A 17,061-nucleotide genomic window follows, 5' to 3' on the forward strand; every position below is an offset into this window, starting at 1 on the left:
ACCGTGAAGCACAGGAGTGTTAGCCACTTGCACACTGGAGTGTGAGAGATAACGGGGACATGTTCATCCCACCAACAATCTGTCTCCCTGGAGCAACCCCCAGCCCCTGTCTAAAGAGGGAAGCCTGGGGAAATGTGTTACCTTTTAGGAATAAACAAAATCCATGTGCATAATTACAAGTCAGAAAGAAGAGTCTGGGTCGCCACACCAGCTATTCTACTGTTTCCAATGGGGGCAAAGTTATCCGCTACTGTGGCCACTACTGCCCTGCTTCCAAATGGGATGGTGAAGTTTACCAAGCCGAGCTTTCTCCGTGGCTCATTGTAAGCTCTGCCCCAGTCCTAGAGGATGTGTTTTGCCCTGCCTCGGCTTTATATCCCATAATTTAGGTCACATGCCCTCTAATACAAGCTCTGCCCTTTGGGCCAAGCTGCTCTTTACTATTGGCTATCCAACTGACCGAATGACAGAACTCCCACAACTCCTGTCCTTGGCAACAGCATTTTATTTATTGTTTCTTCAGGTCTGACCACTGGAGATACATTGTGTTCAGTTCCTTCTCCTTTAAGACTGAGTAATATTCCATTGAATGGGCATACCACATCATCTTCACACATTCAGGCCTCAGGATATTTGGCTCACATGAGTAAAAAAAAAATCTCCAGATCCTACCATTGGTTTTGGATAAATACCCAGCAGTGGGTTGACTGGATCACAGGAAGGCCTGCTTGTAAGTTTCTGTGGAATCTTCACACTGTTTCTCAGGGCAGCTGCACTAATTTACATTCCCATTTCTCCAAGTTCTTGCCAACTTTTGTTACTTTCTGATTTCATTTTTTCATAATGGCCTCTCCAATGGGGTGAGATGATGGGGCACTGTGGTTCTGATTTTCATTTTCCCAGTGCCTGGTGACCTTGAGTGCCTTTCAGTGTGTCTGCTGACTGTTTATGTAGCTTCAGGGAAGTGTCTACTTAAGTCCTTTACCCATTTCACTGGGGTGGTTTGTTTATTTTTCCTGTGGAGCGGCAAAGGCTGATTACACATTTTAAAATTAACCCTGATTACTTACAAGGTGGGAAGGCATTTTCTTTGTCCTGTGAGTAGGGCATTCCCTCTGATGACCCCCCTTTTTTGCACACTCCAAAGCTTTGAGATTGTTGTCTGAGTCCTCAGCTGTCACCTTTGCTGTCTGTACAGAATCAGGTCCAGGACATCATTACACAGGATTGCCCCTACCCCCCTTGCCATCTTCTCTGCACAGCTCTGTACCTGGGCCTGAGCCTGCGCATTTGATCTGTCTGAGTTCATCCTTCAGGTTGTGTGAGGAGAGAGTCCAACTTCACATCTGCTCATGGATATTGAGTGTGAAGGTTTGAATGAGAATGGCCCCTATGAGCTCATCTATTTGAATGCCTGAGTCACAGTTGGTTGAACAGTTTGGTAAGGATTAGGAGGTGTGGCCTTGTTGGAGGAGGTGTGTCACTGGGAGTGGGCTTTGAGGTTTCAAAAGCCCACATCATTCCCAGTTAACTCTTTCTTGTGGATCCTCATGCTTGTGGATCAAGATGTGATCTCTCAGCTACTGCTCCAGCACCATGCCTGCCTGCCTGCTGCCATGCTCCTTGCCATAATGGAGACATGTACTCTAACCCTCTGGAACCATGAGATCCAAATTAAATGCTTTATTACAAGTTCTCTTCATCATGGTATCTTAGCACAACAATAGAAAAGTAACTAAGAAGTTGAGTTCCCCAGCACCATGGGTTGACATGTCTGACCTTGACACCTTCCCAAAGTCTACCACCATCCTAAAATTTTGTTTCTGTGCTCTCAATTCTGTCCAATTGGTCTGTCTGTCTGTCTTCATGTCCACAACCTCTAGGATGGACACCTGAGTCTTGCAGCCTTTCCAAAGTCAGGAGCCACATGTTTTCCTTTCTCAAGACTGTTTTGGTTCTTTGGGGTCCCTTGAGATTCCTATAAATTTTATTATTATTTTTTTTTTTTAGCTCTGCCAAAAAAAAAAAAAAGCCTCTTTGATATTGGCAGGGATGGTACTGACTATGTGGATCATGTTGGGTAATACAAACATTTATCAATACCAGTCTTCCAACGCAAGGCATCTTTCCATGCGCTTATATTATCTCTCAGCAGTGTTTACAGTCTTCAAGGTCAAGTATCTCATCTCTCTGGCCAAGTCCCTTCCTAGGTGTGTCCTTCTCTTACTGCTATTGAAAGTGGGATCATTTGCTTAATTTCCTTTGGGGACTGATCACCTTGCCATCTCAGAACAAGGCTGGTTTTCACACGTTGTTCATTCTGTGGTCTTGCTGTCCTTGTTCATCCAGCCTGACATTTATGGTCGCGTTTGGGGTTGTCCCTGTGTAAGATGGTGTCATCGGCAAATGCATCTTCCTTCTAGCCCCCTCTGCTGTGGTGGAAGAAGGAACATGGCACAATCTCGGTATTCTGCCATGTGCAAGGCTTTGTTCTGGGGCTTATTATGGGATGTGTCCTGGGGACGGTCTGTTGACTCAGGAAGAAGCGCTGTGCATGGCACTGTGTCTATCTGGGCAGCAATGTCTTCTGGGGCTTCTATTTTCTCATGGCCTCTCTGGCTGACCCACCTGTTCTTGGGGGTTGCTGCTGTAATCTGCTGCTGGGGTACGTGGCCAGGAGACCCCTCACTGGTGCCAAGGATGCTTCATCCATCGGGGCCTTCCTGGCAGGTGCCAACATGTTCACACATTGCACCTCCTGCCAAACCCTCTCATACTAGGTCCTTCCGCCCCTGTGTCGGGTTCTCCCCGGGTGTCTGTTTTGTCTGAATCACCTGGAGCCCCCTCTGCCCTCCCTTTGGTCACCATCTGTATGGAATACATTTTTCTGTCTTTCCCTTTTAAATCTGTGTATGTCCTTTGTTTCTAAAGTGAGTGTCTTCACACACACATATACACACAGACTTTTTAAAAAGACAAAAGAGACGGGATGGCTCAGTAGGTAAGGTACTTACTGTGCACGAATGAGGACCTGAGTTCAAATCCACACAACTCCTATCAAAGCCAGACATGATTGAACACATGCAATTCAAGTGCTCCTTGAGCATGATGGGAATCACACAAGAGAATCTCCAGAAGTTCATGGACTAGCTAGCTAGCCTGGTCTACACAGCAACAAATAAGAAACCCTGACTCCCCAGCACTCGGGAGGCAGAGGCAGGAGGATCTTTGTGAGTTTGAGGCCAGCCTGGTCTACAGTGCGAGATCCAGGAAAGGTGCAAAGCTACACAGAGAAACCCTGTCTCAAAAAAACCAAAAAAAAAAAAAAAAGAAAGAAAAAAACCCTGATTCAAACAAGTGGACAGTGGGGACTTACACCCAAGGTTGTACTCTGAGCTCCACACATGCACCTGGATACTCATGCACCCACACTCAAACACACACACACACACACACACACACACTCAAACACACACGCACACCTACCTCACATATCACACAATAATAATAAAATAAAACATAAACAAAAGATTTTTTAAAAATAATAAATAAGTTATCTTTGAGACAGCTTGTGCCTGGGCCTTACTTTATTTCTGTTCGGCTGCTCTGCTCAGGAGTTTGGTCCTTTTATGTCTCAAAAGAAATTGGGGCAGAAACACTCCAGCTGTGCACGGCCACTGGCTGCTTCACCTCTGCCTTGTTCCTGTGCCCCTCCCTCCCTCCCTCCCTCCCTCCCTCCCTCCCTCCCTCCCTCCCTCCCTCCCTCCCTCCCTCCCTCCCTCCCTCTCCTGCAGCCTTCCTTGCTGTCTTGTTGATAGCACGGGGCCATCCCACCGCTTTTCCTTCCTGCGTCTTCTGTAGCTCCTCTCACACTTCGTGTGGGAACCACATCAAACACTTTCGAGTTGTAACAGCCTGTCTTAAACTGCCAACAGCCTGACTTCAGTCACTCTGCCCTCTCGTGTCCCCCCGGCCTTATATCAGCTCGTCCCAGGTTATAACTCTTTGTACTTGCTGACCATTAACAGAGGCACAGCGGCCTCTCAAAGGGAGGACCACCCACCGGCCGTTCTTGCTTGAATATCACAGGGTCCCCCGGTCATGGAGAACCAGTGATGCGGACCTGCAAGATGGGAGGGGAGCAGGTCCTCTTCCTCAGGAGATGTCACCAACTCATTGCTGCTGAAGGCCAGACATCCACGCCAAGCGTTTGACGTCACAGAATTCAGAACTGCTCCATGCTTGTGCCAGCCGCATCCCTCAACACCAGCGTGTTCCTTAAGTATCCACGGGACACCGCGCTCACTCATGCGCTTTACCACACCTTGACCCATGCCCAAGAGCAACTCCTCGTGACAGAGGTAACAGAATGAAGCCAGGCCTGGGGTTCTACCCAGACACGCTGGGGCCCATGACACTGACGTGGGCAGTGGAGAGGGGATGAAAAAGGAGCAGACTCTCATTCATTCGTTCACTCACTCACTCACTAAATTGTTTACTAACTCATCCATTCACTCTTTCATTTACTCATTCATTCATTCTCCCATTTACTCATTCATTCACTAAATTGTTTACTAACTCATCCATTCATGTTCTCATTTACTCATTCATTCATTCACTCTCTCATTTACTCATTCATTCACTCACTCACTAAATTATTTACTCACTCATCCATTCACTCTCTTGTTTACTCATTCATTCATTCGTTCATTCATATACTCTCTCGTTTACTCATTCATTCACTTACTCATTCATCCATTCTCTCAGTTACCCACTCACTCACAGCTAGAGTTTATCTAGTACCACGTCAAGGGACCCTGCGTCCTAGGCAATCGGAGGATCATGTTCATGGGCTCCAGGGGGAGCCTCCTGAGCTGTGGCCACCACAGAGGACCAAGTGTCATTTGTGCCCTTTCACCCTGAGTGGTCCATCAGGAATGACTCTAGGAACAGGACAGTCCCTCCTGGTTTCCAGTCGAGGAATCTTAGGCACAGGTCTGGAACCTGCCAACCTAGGAGGCCAGAGGCAGTGTAGTCGTCCCACCCTGGATTCCTGAGTTCCCACACACAGTACGCCTTCCAGACGACCCAAGTCTGTGTGACTCCTCATCCCCTGAAGTGGGGACCTGTGCACCTGAACTCACCTGCATGCTGAGCATTGGTACCTGTCGGCGTCATTTTACTGTCTCTGCTGTCCCCCCCCCCCCCCGTCTCTGTCCTGAGCCCCAGGTCAGGTGACCCTGGCTGAGGCTGGCTCGGGGAGGTAGGTTATACTAACCCCAAATGTTGCTTTTATGGAGCAGGGTTGTCTGCAGAGAACAACAACAAAAAGCCACACAGTTTGCGGATGTGAGCATCGGGCACAGGTGTCCCCCCCCCCCCCCCGCCCCCCGCCTTGACTCTGATGTAATCGCTTCTGCAGCCCTGGGACTAGGGACAGTGTGAGGCAAGCAAAGCCATGCCCCACTGGGTTCCTTGTCCCCGCACCAAGGAGGCTGCACAGCTGGCACCGAGGCCCTGGGGCTCTGGTGAATCTTTCATGGGGCGCTGGGCCCAGAGGCCTCTCTGCTCCATGTTCCCCCAAGGCTGTCCCTGCTCTGTTGGGTGCTGCCATCTGGAAGAGGAGCTGTTCCCACAGCAAGGGAGGACAGGGACCCTGCTGTTCCTCCCTGTGCCCCCTTCTAGCAGGGCTGGCCCAATCCTGCCTGGTTCTACAGGACCCCTGCTCCTCACTGTAGGGGACCGGCCATTTGGAATCATCCCTCATTCTTACATGCCCCCGGAAGGTCATAACCAGCTCCAAAGGGACTTAGAGGAGACACCATCTCCATCCCATTAAGAGCTTCAGATTGGACATTGCGGTTACAGTAAGAGTTAGATTTTAGGGTCAGGGTCCCCCCAAGGCTTTCCTCTCCCCTGGTGTTGTTGTCAGGGTCTCATGTGAGTAGACAGCAGAGGGTCTAGCCTGGGACCCTGAGTCACTATGTGAGGGTCAGTGAGACTTTGCTTAGGAGAGACACCTGAGCCCACAGGCTTGCTTGTTACTACTGCTCCATACAGCCCACCCTGACTGATACACAGCACCTTCCCCTGAGCCACATCCTGGCCTCAGCTACCAGATGGAAGTGTGTGGACAGACAGGGGGATGTCACAGGGGTCTCATTTACAACACCACACACAACAGTGAGGGGTTAGCGGTGCCTCTGAAATGACTTTGGGCACAAGGGTCAGCACATACTGGGGCTCCTTGTGAGCAAGGGTGTCATCGCCCAATGGGTAACAAGAGAGTCTGGGGAATCAGGGTTGGCTTTGTTCTGGTTTAAGGAGAGTGTGTTTTGTTCCCCAGGGGTCACATAGGACATTTCTGAAGCTCTTGATCTCTTTAAAAAACTTCCTCCCTCAGAATCCACAAGCCCGAGAAGCTCATTCATTTTGTGCCTGGATGAAATCAGAGGCAGCATTTCCACAGGGCTGTTCTGATTCATCAGGCATCCTGCACATCTCTCCTCTCCTGCGGCGTCATCTGCAGGGTGAGGGCAGGCTGTGGAGAACACAGGGTCCTCTCCATCCTCCTACAGACTCTCCCCGGCCTGGGAGTGGGGATGGAGACCCTAAGACGCCCCAGCCCCAGGACCCAGCCCTTCACAGTGTGACCTCAAAAGGTGACCTCACAGCTCCTACCCTGTACCAGGGTTCAAGGGGAGAAGAGCAGGAGGAGGCTGTCTGCCCCGTGTCTCTCAGCTGCCCCAGCCATCTTCCTTTCCCACTGTGTGGGGCTCTCATAAGGCAAATTGAAACTTAATCATGAATGTGAATCTCAATATTGGTTTTTATAGTTGACAAAAAAAAAACAGTTTAAATGCAAATATTTCCCTCATGTGATAAATTACCCAAGTGACACCTGGCTCACCTGGAGGGTGGCTGGAGGTAGTCAGAGGAACCCTAACATGAAACAGAAGCTCACAGGGCCTAAGATGATGGGCAAACCTCATAGTGGTTGAGAAGATGGCCCCACCCCCAGCCTTCTACCTCGCCAGTACCACAGAGACTCTGGCTATGAAGTGCTCCTCCTTCAGTGGCCGCTAATGAGTGGGTGATAACCAGCTGCCGTCATGGATCACAGCAGTTATACACATCATCAGAATGTTGACCCATCAGAGGAGGAGACAGTAGCCCAGGCTAGGAACTACAGGAGGCTCAAGTCTCAGGTTTGCGGGAGCCATGAGGGAGGAGGAGCGGGCAGTGTCTCCTGGGCCACTGGATTCTGAGGCTGCTTCACGAGACCCAGAGGGTACAGAGGGTTCCACGAGGCAGAAGGCAGATAGACTGCATAGGCCGGAGTCAGCCATGGTTATAGCTCCTGTAGACTCTACTTCAGATCCTCAGGCCCAGCCTTGGGTGCATGGCAGAGACTGTGACTGTCCTGCCTCCCACCTGCGACTCCACAGAATCCCAGCCAGAGGGCTCCTCGCGACCTCACACAGATCCATTTGGGCGGGGCCCCAAACACCCCAGCTCAAAGCACTCTGGGGAAAGGCATTAAAATGGAAATTGCTAGGACAATGGTTTACTCAGACAGCCTCCGCGCATTCGCTTTAACAAACCTTCACCGAGTTAGCCTGGAAATCTCCACGGATTGTGGGTGGGCAGACGGGAGACACAGGTGAGAAAACTCATTTCTAAGCACTGTGGGGAGAAAAGCATTTATCCCACCCTGTTAGGTTCAGTAGCTGGAGACATGTGAATTAAGCTAACAAATACAGGCAAACAAGACAGAAGGCACACGTCTAATTTTTTTTTTTTTAACTTTACACAGACAGGGGTGTCACAGAGGTGAGCAACACCCAAATGCACAACGATGCAGCTGGGTGGTGGTATAGAGGGCTGAGGGGCGCTTTGGAAAGCACAGAGGCTTTATCAATCTCAGGGGCCCTCAGGAGTCATGATGGTTAGAACTGTGAGTGGGATAAGGACACTTGTGTTCCCAGCTTTCTTCCGTGGCTGTGATAGAATACTGCTGCCACCCTCAGTGATCAGGTCTTCCCACCTCAATTAACCTAATCAAGATAATCCCCCACAGGCATCTCCCAGGTGAGTTTAGATCGCAGAAAGTTGAAAGTTGCAATTAATCATCACACCAGCCTTCTTCACGGCCCCACATGGCCAAATTAACCACTTCCGGCCAAGGTTTCTTAAACAGAGGTAATTCAGCAGAGGACACATGGCCTGGTGGGGGTGGGAGGGTGGGGGAAGGTAGCTAGCTCTGCATACTAAGAGAAGTGGGAAGACAGTAATAACAATAATGTGTACATTTCAAATAGCCCTGCCCGGTTTTGAGCTCTGTCATGGTGTAACCAAATCTCTTATTCCTTAGATGAAGCATGAATGCCATCACCATCACTCATAATTACTGTCATCACCATCAGCAGCATCACCTTCATCATCACCATCAGCAGCATCATGGTTACTAGGATCACCAGCATCACCTTCACCATTACCATCACCAGCATCACAGTTACTATCATCACCATCATCACCATTACTATATCACCATCACCAGCAGCACCTTCACCATTACCATCACCAGCATCATGGTTACTATCATCACCATCATCACCATTACTATCATCACCATCACCAGCATTACCTTTATCAGCACCATCACCAGCATCATGGTTACTATGATCACCAGCATCACCTTCACCATTACCATTACCAGCATCATGGTTACTATCATTGCCATCATCACCATTACTATCATCACCATCACCAGCATTACCTTCATCAGCACCATCACCAGCATCATGGTTACTATCATTGCCATCATCACCATTACTATCATCACCATCACCAGCATTACCTTCATCAGCACCATCACCAGCATCATGGTTACTATGACCACCATCATCACCAGTATCACCATTACTATACCACCATCATAATGCCAGTACCAGCCCCATCGAATACTACCATCACCACCATTACCATCATCATCACTATCTTTACCATCTTCACCATCACCAACATTTTCACTGTTCCTATTTCACAGCTGACATTTCTCAGGAGCTAAGCCGCCTCTCATCCATGTGATGAGAGAGAGTTGCCTTAGCCCGTTAACCACTTGATAGTATTGTTTCCCTTCGACTGTGTCAATGAGCCAGCAACACCCTGCACCCTGTTTTACCTGTTTTCCTCCTTGCTCTGCTCAGGGGGGCAGTTTCTGTGCTTGCCGAGTGTTTACACTCTCTCCTCTGAACGGATTGTTCCTCTCCTTTGCTGATCCCCCATACTGCCTCTTATCTTGCTCATGTGGTTACACGGAGTGTTACATATTCTGTATGGGAGTCCTTTGTTATTTATCGTGTGAATGTTTCCTCTGACTCCTTTTCTAATCTCCTAGCGAGATCTTTCATCCTCCAGGAATTTGGGATTTCGGCGTGCGTTCTTTATGTCAGTCTTCTGCAGTTTCTGGCTTGGCTAATCTTGTGCATCCCTGGCTTAGGTTTTCAGATGTTCTTATCCAAAGTTGTATGGCTTTGTCTTGTATTTAGTGCTCAAGTCCATCTCAAAGTATTTGGGGAAATGGTATGAGGCAAAAGTTCAATTTTGTGTTTTGTTTAGCAAGGAGGGACTCTTTCAATGCCGTGTCTCACCATGAAGGGTACTGATGAGCCACAGCTCCTTCCTGGGGTCTGAGGTTCACTCCCTGCCCTGTGTCTGGAGCTGCACACCAGCTCTGTTGATCTCTTTGCTCTGCCTTGTGGCTCCACCCACCCACAGACTCTATGCCCTGTGCGGTGGAATCCAGGACCACTCTCTCTCATCTCCTCCTCTGCCTCCCATTCTTTCTTTGATTCTGTCCCCACACTTCACTATTCTCGAACTCTGTCTTCATGGTGAATTCCTCAATCCACTTGTGATTTTCTCTAAACAAGTTCTATGGTGCACTGAGTGTGCTGATCAGCACTGGGAGGTGGAGGGCTGGTCCACGCTTGACTTTCTGTTTGGGGATGTGTCCTGTCTTCTCCCACAATCCCTGCTTTCTCTTCCCACCTTATCTTACCCACTCCTTCTCCCCACTTTCCTCCTCTCCATCTCTTTCTTTCCTCCTCCTCTTCCTCCTCCTCCCCCTTCCTTCTCCTTCCCTTCTATGGTTTTTTTTTTTTAAAAAAAAAACAAAAAAACAAAAAACAAAACAAAACAGGATCTCATGCAGCCCAGACTGATCTTGAACACACGATGTATTTGAGAATGATCTTGTATTGCTGATGCTCCTGTGTCTCAACCTCCTGAGTGATGGGATTACAGGCGTCAGTCACCATACCCGGCTTGTGTGGTACTGGGGACCAATCCTAGGGCTTCACACATGCTCAGTTGAGAACTGAGCTATGCCTTCATCCCGTCTGCCTCCCTCTTGTTCAGCATCTTTGCCTCTCTCAGCTGAGCTGCGCAGTCATCCTCACACACACTCCACAGTGTAGCACGGCTTGCTCACTCACATCCATGCCTGGCTGCTCTTTTAACTCAAATCTTAGTTAATTCTCAAATTGGTTATTTCCAATAAGAAAGATATTTTTTACTTCTGTGTCTTGAGTTTCTCCTCAGGTCCCCATTGTTTATAGTGTTGGTTAATTCAGCTTTTCTATGTAAACAGCCGCATAGTCTGCAAATGTTGATGAACGGGTTTCTTCTAGCTGGGTTTATATTATTTATTTCTTTTCCTGTGCTCCTGACTTCAGCAGGGGCCTCTGAAGCCCCGATATGTGACTGTCTGTCTCTCCCAGTTCTGTGAACATCACACATTGGCAATGCCCCAGATTTCATTTACACTTATTGTCGCAAAAAGTTTTAAAAGTCACACCCAATTCCTGGTGATGGGAAAAGAACGCTGTAAAAATACACCCAGAGCTGGTACAGGGGGACCAGTTTCCAGGCAATATCCAATGCCTTGGTCCTCTGAGGCACATGCTTAGACCCACTCCTTGGCTTTATTCTCCAGGCCAAGGTGACAGCCCAGCCTTCTGGGGGCCAAGGGACCTATGCAGGATGGTACCCACACAAGTTTGATGGACATGTGCTGAGATGATGCATTTTCCCATCTTATGGCCCCTTGTTTCCAGTGTCACAGACCTGAGCACACCAGGAACCAGGCCTTGTGGATGATGGTGACTCAGACTATTCATGGTGAAGTCTCATCTCCCACTTTTGCTCAGACGTGTCTTCTAGGTGGGATGTTGGACATTGGACATTGGACATATTCTTATTGTTAGCCTGTTGTAATTATGGAAGACAGGAACACCAGATACACTCTCTGCAGGTGTCCTGGGTGCCCAAGCACTGCTCACGGGGGTTCGGGGTGGTGGGGGGTGGGGGGTGGGCACCATCCCCATTCCTGTCCTGGAAGTCAGAGAGGGTTTCAGCACCTTGGACAGTCCCCCAGGCCGGGGTAGCTGCTCCATTCTGGTTAAGAAGCTGCAAGGAAGGAGGAGCTGCCTGGGATGGTCCAGGAACCCAAAGCCCTTTCTTCTCCATTGAAACGCTCCCTCCTTGAGGCAAGAGAGAAGCTCATGCAACCTACAAGACTCAGAAGCTTAGAAAGTTACAAGATTCACAGGGCAGGTCCCTAGGGTTAGCTAGGGTCAGGGGACTCCAGCAGGTGCAGCGGGCTCCAAGCTGTGTGTAGGAAGCTCTGTGAGTCATCAGCCATCCTGGGGTGGCAGCTGCCCTCGCCACCTATGCTCCAGGATGATGGCAGGGATGAGAACCTCACATCAGAACCGTGAGACTCACCCTCTAATGAGGGATTGCTGAATACCACCTGTTCCATTCTGCAGACCTGAAGTAAACACAGCAGGAGCCATGGCCCCTCACTAACCAGCCCTCAGGTCCCAGTAGCCCTTTCCCGAACTCTGGGTGCTATCAGATGGTCCCCCAGAACTTCCCACCCTCCTCCAATGATCTTCTGAAGCGGGGACCATTTCATCCTTGCTTCTTGGTGACAACACATCTTAACTCAGCATCCTGAGTCAACCTCAAGGGGATGGCCTGGCCCTCCTAAGGAAAGCAGGGAGTGATCATGAACTCACAACTGTGGTCTCAGTCTTCTCTCGGACACCTCCTCTCTGGGTTCCCACTGGCTGTCCTGTGACCACACCTATCTTGGGTCACATACAGTAGGGAAGAAGGCCAGAGCCTCTCACTGAAAGTCTCCTGGCATGTGATTGGTCCTGGTGAAATCCCACCCCTATCATGCTAGGAAGTTTTTGGCTTCTGTGTTTTGGATTTTCCTTGAGGTCCTCACTGTTTTGTAGTGTTGGTTAATTCAGCTTTTTTATGTAGACAGACACATGTTCTACAAACGTTGATGAATGTGTTTCTTCCAGTTGGGTTTCTATTATTTATTTCTTGTCCTGTGTAATTTCTAGAACCTTCACCAAATGACCATGACACCTGGCATCTCCACTGTGCTCTAGACTTCGGCAGGGGCATCTGATATCCTGCTATTCGCATGTCTGCCTCTCCTGCCTTCCTGGCAGGGTGCCAGTTATCTGAGAACTGGCCCTGTGATCTATCCCTGGACTGGAAAGGATCTCAAACTCCAGGAAGGGTGCCTCCTTAGGGTGCTGGAATAGACATTGGGGTAAAGGCTGCTGGATAGAAGCCATCCCAAAGCTGACTCCTTTGATGTGCCAAGGAAGAGCACAGCCTAGCAGTGAAGAGAACTCTGGGCTACACAGCACAGGACATGCAGGTATAGTGTGCCCCCATCTGTCCTGGGCTGTAACCTCTGGCTGCATTGTCCTTGAGGGTGCCAGTCTCTGGGTCACAAGTCAGCTCAGGAGACACCTGGGGCATGATAGGTTCTCCCCTTCCTACCAGAGCCTGCTAGGAACCAAGGATCCCCATGAAGCAGCAGACAGTGTTATAAAAGTGTCCCTGATGATAAACTGAAATGCACAGCCGTAAAGACTGCGGGAAACACACACAGTAAAGCAATTAAAGTGATGTCCTGCACTTGGTCCCAAGGATGGGAATGGATGAGGACTGGTGAGGACATTCATCCTTTACAATAAGTGTCAACTGACTATTAAAAATTAATTCACCAAGTTACAGGCAGCTCCTGGGGACACATCTAAATCATCTGTGCTGTAAGGATCTACGAGTCTAGGATTCCACCCTGATCTGCACAGGGAGGGTCCGTCCTTGACAGCTGAGGCTGCCTGAGGTCCCTGGGTTTAACACAGAAAAACCAGCACACCCCAGGGCTCCTGCCCCTCTGCCCAAGGCAATCTTCTCTCAGAGGCGTGAACCCTGTACAGGAAGTGGGGGAGCTTGGATCTTCTGGGTTCCTATCACAGACCCATTGTCTCGAGCAGAGGGACAAGAAGGTACAATGTGGCCCTAGGGTACATGTACAGCTCCTCATGCCTTGGGTATGTGTGCATCTCTTCTGTAATGGGGCCACACACTTTGGGTGTTCCATGCTTCATACTGATTGGTCCACTCTCATCTGATGGGCCCAATGCTCCATCCTGATTGGCCCATACTCCATTCTGTACCTTCCATGCTCCATCTTGATTGGCTCACGTTCAACCTGATTGCTCACACCTTCCATTCTGATTGGTCAGTGCTGTATTTTGACAATTTAGAATCCAGCAGAGTATTATTCCAATCAGCATGTCCCAGAAGATCTGGAAGGAGTTGGGAATCCACCTTCACCTCTTTGCGGCTTATCCCCAAAGGAGAGAACGTAGGCAAAACAGGAGCGTGGCATCCCTAAGCCCACAGTAACCCTTCAACTTTCTCCTGAAGACCAGGCTGGGATCTGAGGGGGCAGCTCATGTTCTCTTCTAACGTGAGGCTCCCTTCATTGACACACTCCCGCCAAGCCAATGGCCTGCCTCTCTTTCGTGGGGGACAGGACTCTGCTCCAGGAATAAGCCCCCTTCCTGGTGCCATCCAGGGGCAGACTGTGCCGTCCTGGAATCTCATTCCATTTGATTTATAAAGCCAGGTAGACGAGTTCTCCCCGACTGTTTTCTGAAGCTGAGAGTCCCCTCTCTCTCCTCCAGCCAAAGTACAACCTCCTGGAGCTCCCCTCCTCCCCAGAGCCAGGGTGCCTCTCAGACCCCAACTGGTCAGCTGACCTGAGGTGGGACAGGAGAGCACAGGATCGCGTGTGTCCACATGTGTCCAGTGCCTACAACTCCGAATCAGCAGCTGTCCTCTCCCGAGCCTTTAGAAAACAAAACCAGCCCAGGAGGGTTCATGGTCAGCCCAGGCTCAAGGACACAACACCGTCAGAGCCGCTTGGTTCCATTATCTGTAACGCAGGCTAATGATAACTTCAATATAAAGGTGTGCTGTGGGGAACTGACGTCCTAGGGACTCATGTAGATATGATAAGAATCCTGTGCCAGGCTCTGCACAGGGAAAAAGTACCAGCCATGAGCCTGCTCCTGTCACCCGGTGTCACTTTAGCCACCAGAAGAACAGATTTCTGCAAGACACAGAAACCTGGCCTCAAAGCATCCCAGACCAGCTGGACAGTCAGCCATGTGCATTTAAAGCCAGTTTGATTTTGACTTGGGTGTGACCCAGGGACATAAAGTTCACTTGTGATCTGACGTGAGGAGAATTGTCAGCTCTCATCTGCTCCCCCAGCCACCCACACTCATGCCTCCATCCCTTGCTCAGGGACCCAGATGACTCAGGCCGCTGGACACAGACTCATGGGTTCCTCTGGCTCCCTCATCACTATGCAGGAACTTCCCCAGCATCCCTCACCCGCAGCGGGTGATGCTGAAGAGCAGACAAATTCGAGGTCAAGGTCTTGACCCAGAAGAATGGCCCCTGTGCCCTGTTGCACACAGAGCAGTGACTTCTTGTTTTAAAATATTTTAAAGATTTATTCATGCTATTTTATATGTATCTTGGTTATGGTTTCTATCGCTGTGATGAAACACCACAGCAAAAAAAAAAAATCAACTTGGAGGGTTTACTTTATTTACTTTAATATCATAGTTCAACATCAAAATCAGTCAGGGCAAGAACTCAAACAAGGAAGGGATGCTGCTTACTGGCTTGCTCCCTATGGCTTTCTCAGCCTGCTTTTTTTTTATAGAACCCAGGACCACCAGCCCAGGGATGGCACTGCCCACCATGGTCTGGGCCCTCTGCCTTCAATCACTAAGAAAATGACCTACAGGCTTGCCTACAGCCGGATCTTCTCGGGGCATTTTCTCAATTGAAGTTCCCTCCTCTCTGATGACTCTAGCGTTTATCAAGTCAACGTACAACTAGCCAGTGCAGTATGTAAGTGTGTGTCCATTGCCTGCATAGGTCAGCAGAGGGGGTTGGATCCCCTGGAACTAGAGTTACAGGAGGTTGTGAGCCGCCGTCTTGGTGCTGGGAATTGGTCCTGGGGCCTCAGCAGGAGAAACAAGTCCTCTTAACCTCTGAGCCAACTCTCCATCCCCAGAGCAGTGATTTCTCCCAACCTCAGTTTGCATCTCAGATCAACTCTGTGGATCTGCAGAGAGAACATCCATTCATTCATGTGGGAATGCCACTTCCATCCCTGCCTTGCCCGAGAAGCCCAATTAAGGCTCCTCAGAGAGCTCAGAGAGGTGACAGTCCCCAGGCCCCAAGCAAGAGCTGGGCATCAACGTGGAGGAGAGCTGGGACAGCACTGGACCTCCAAGCCTAAGAGGGAGGGGCTGGGCCTTCAACTCAGGGGCCCTGGGTGCAACCATGGCCCAGTCAGGACCCAGACCAATTCCCAGACACTCAGGAAGCCTAGGACCTGGAAAGTGCTAGAACCTGAAGGCCACTTGAGATGTAGTCCATGATTCTCGGGGAGGGGGTGGGGGAAACTGTATGTTGGGGCTGGTGACTCCTTCCTGGGTCCAGAAGCACAGATGCCAGCAACACAGTGAGGTAGAGAGAGTCCATTGTCTGTGTGATGTCAAGGACAGTAAGGTCTCTCCTGGCCTGGTCACCCTTCATTCCTTCAACAAGTGTGAGTGATTGAGATGATTTCTGTATTGACTATTATTATTTAGCAAGTGTTTGTTTGTCAGGCCATTGGCCAGAGGAAAGAGATTTTTTTTTTCACCACACGTCATCTTAGCAGTTGGGCAAAAAATGACCTCAGAACCTTCTGCGAAAACTGCCTCCCAATGTATCAAGGACATTATGTGAAATGCAAGATTGCGATTTCTCAGAGGAGAGAAGGAGCCATTTTTGTGACCTCGGCGTAGGGGAGGCTGAAAGCAGGAGCCCTAGAGAAAAATCGGTTGGTTTCATCAAAGTTAAAATCTTTTGCTCTGCAGAAGACGCTGTTAAGAGAGCGACAGGCTGGCCGCAGCTGGGCAGAAGCATCTACAATTCATATGTGACAATGCACTTGTGTGCAGAACATAAAAATAACCTCAGACGCAATAACAACCAAACAAAGACCCCAGTGTTCTTTTGGAAAGATTTCACAGACATTTTTACTCCCCAGTGTATAAGTAGCAAACACACAAGGGATGAAGTCTTCGATTTCATAAGTTAGGAAGAAATTGAGGGTGAAGTCACAGATGGTGCTGCACACTCCCATTGCCGTGGCTGGTTTTTTGTTTGTTTATTTTTGGGTTTTGTTTCGTTTTGTTTTGTTATTTTAGGAAAGAAGAGGAATAGTTGGATGTGGTGGTGCACGCCTTTAATTCCAGCACTTGGGAGGCAGAGGCAGGTGAATCCCTGTGAATCTGAAGCCAGCCTGGTCTGCATAGAAAGGCAAGGAAAGACCCTCAAATGAGAAAGGCCCACAAACTCTTTCCTAAAGAAAGGTATGTTTGCCGGGCGGTGGTGGCGCACGCCTTTAATCCCAGCACTCGGGAGGCAGAGCCAGGCGGATCTCTGTGAGTTCGAGGCCAGCCTGGGCTACCAAGTGAGTCCCAGGAAAGGCGCAAAGCTACACAGAGAAACCCTGTCTCGAAAAAAAAAAAAAAAAAGAAAGAAAAAAGAAAGGTATGTTTATCTTCAATGTTAAATACGTGAACCTATGATGCACACCCT

General features: G+C 49.3%; 1 long non-coding RNA gene across 1 annotated transcript; it reads right to left on the reverse strand.

Moving 5' to 3' along the window:
• Nucleotides 1-487: 487 nt before the first annotated feature.
• LOC143270637 (uncharacterized) lies at nt 488-1,338 on the reverse strand. Its single transcript, XR_013047873.1, has 2 exons — nt 1,271-1,338; nt 488-1,016 (listed from the first exon to the last, which is right to left on the reverse strand). It is a non-coding gene; the product is annotated as an uncharacterized LOC143270637 (long non-coding RNA).
• Nucleotides 1,339-17,061: the final 15,723 nt, after the last annotated feature.

The sequence above is a fragment of the Peromyscus maniculatus genome, chromosome 23 (genome assembly GCF_049852395.1).
Source record: "Peromyscus maniculatus bairdii isolate BWxNUB_F1_BW_parent chromosome 23, HU_Pman_BW_mat_3.1, whole genome shotgun sequence".
Classification (NCBI taxonomy): Eukaryota; Metazoa; Chordata; class Mammalia; order Rodentia; family Cricetidae; genus Peromyscus; species Peromyscus maniculatus.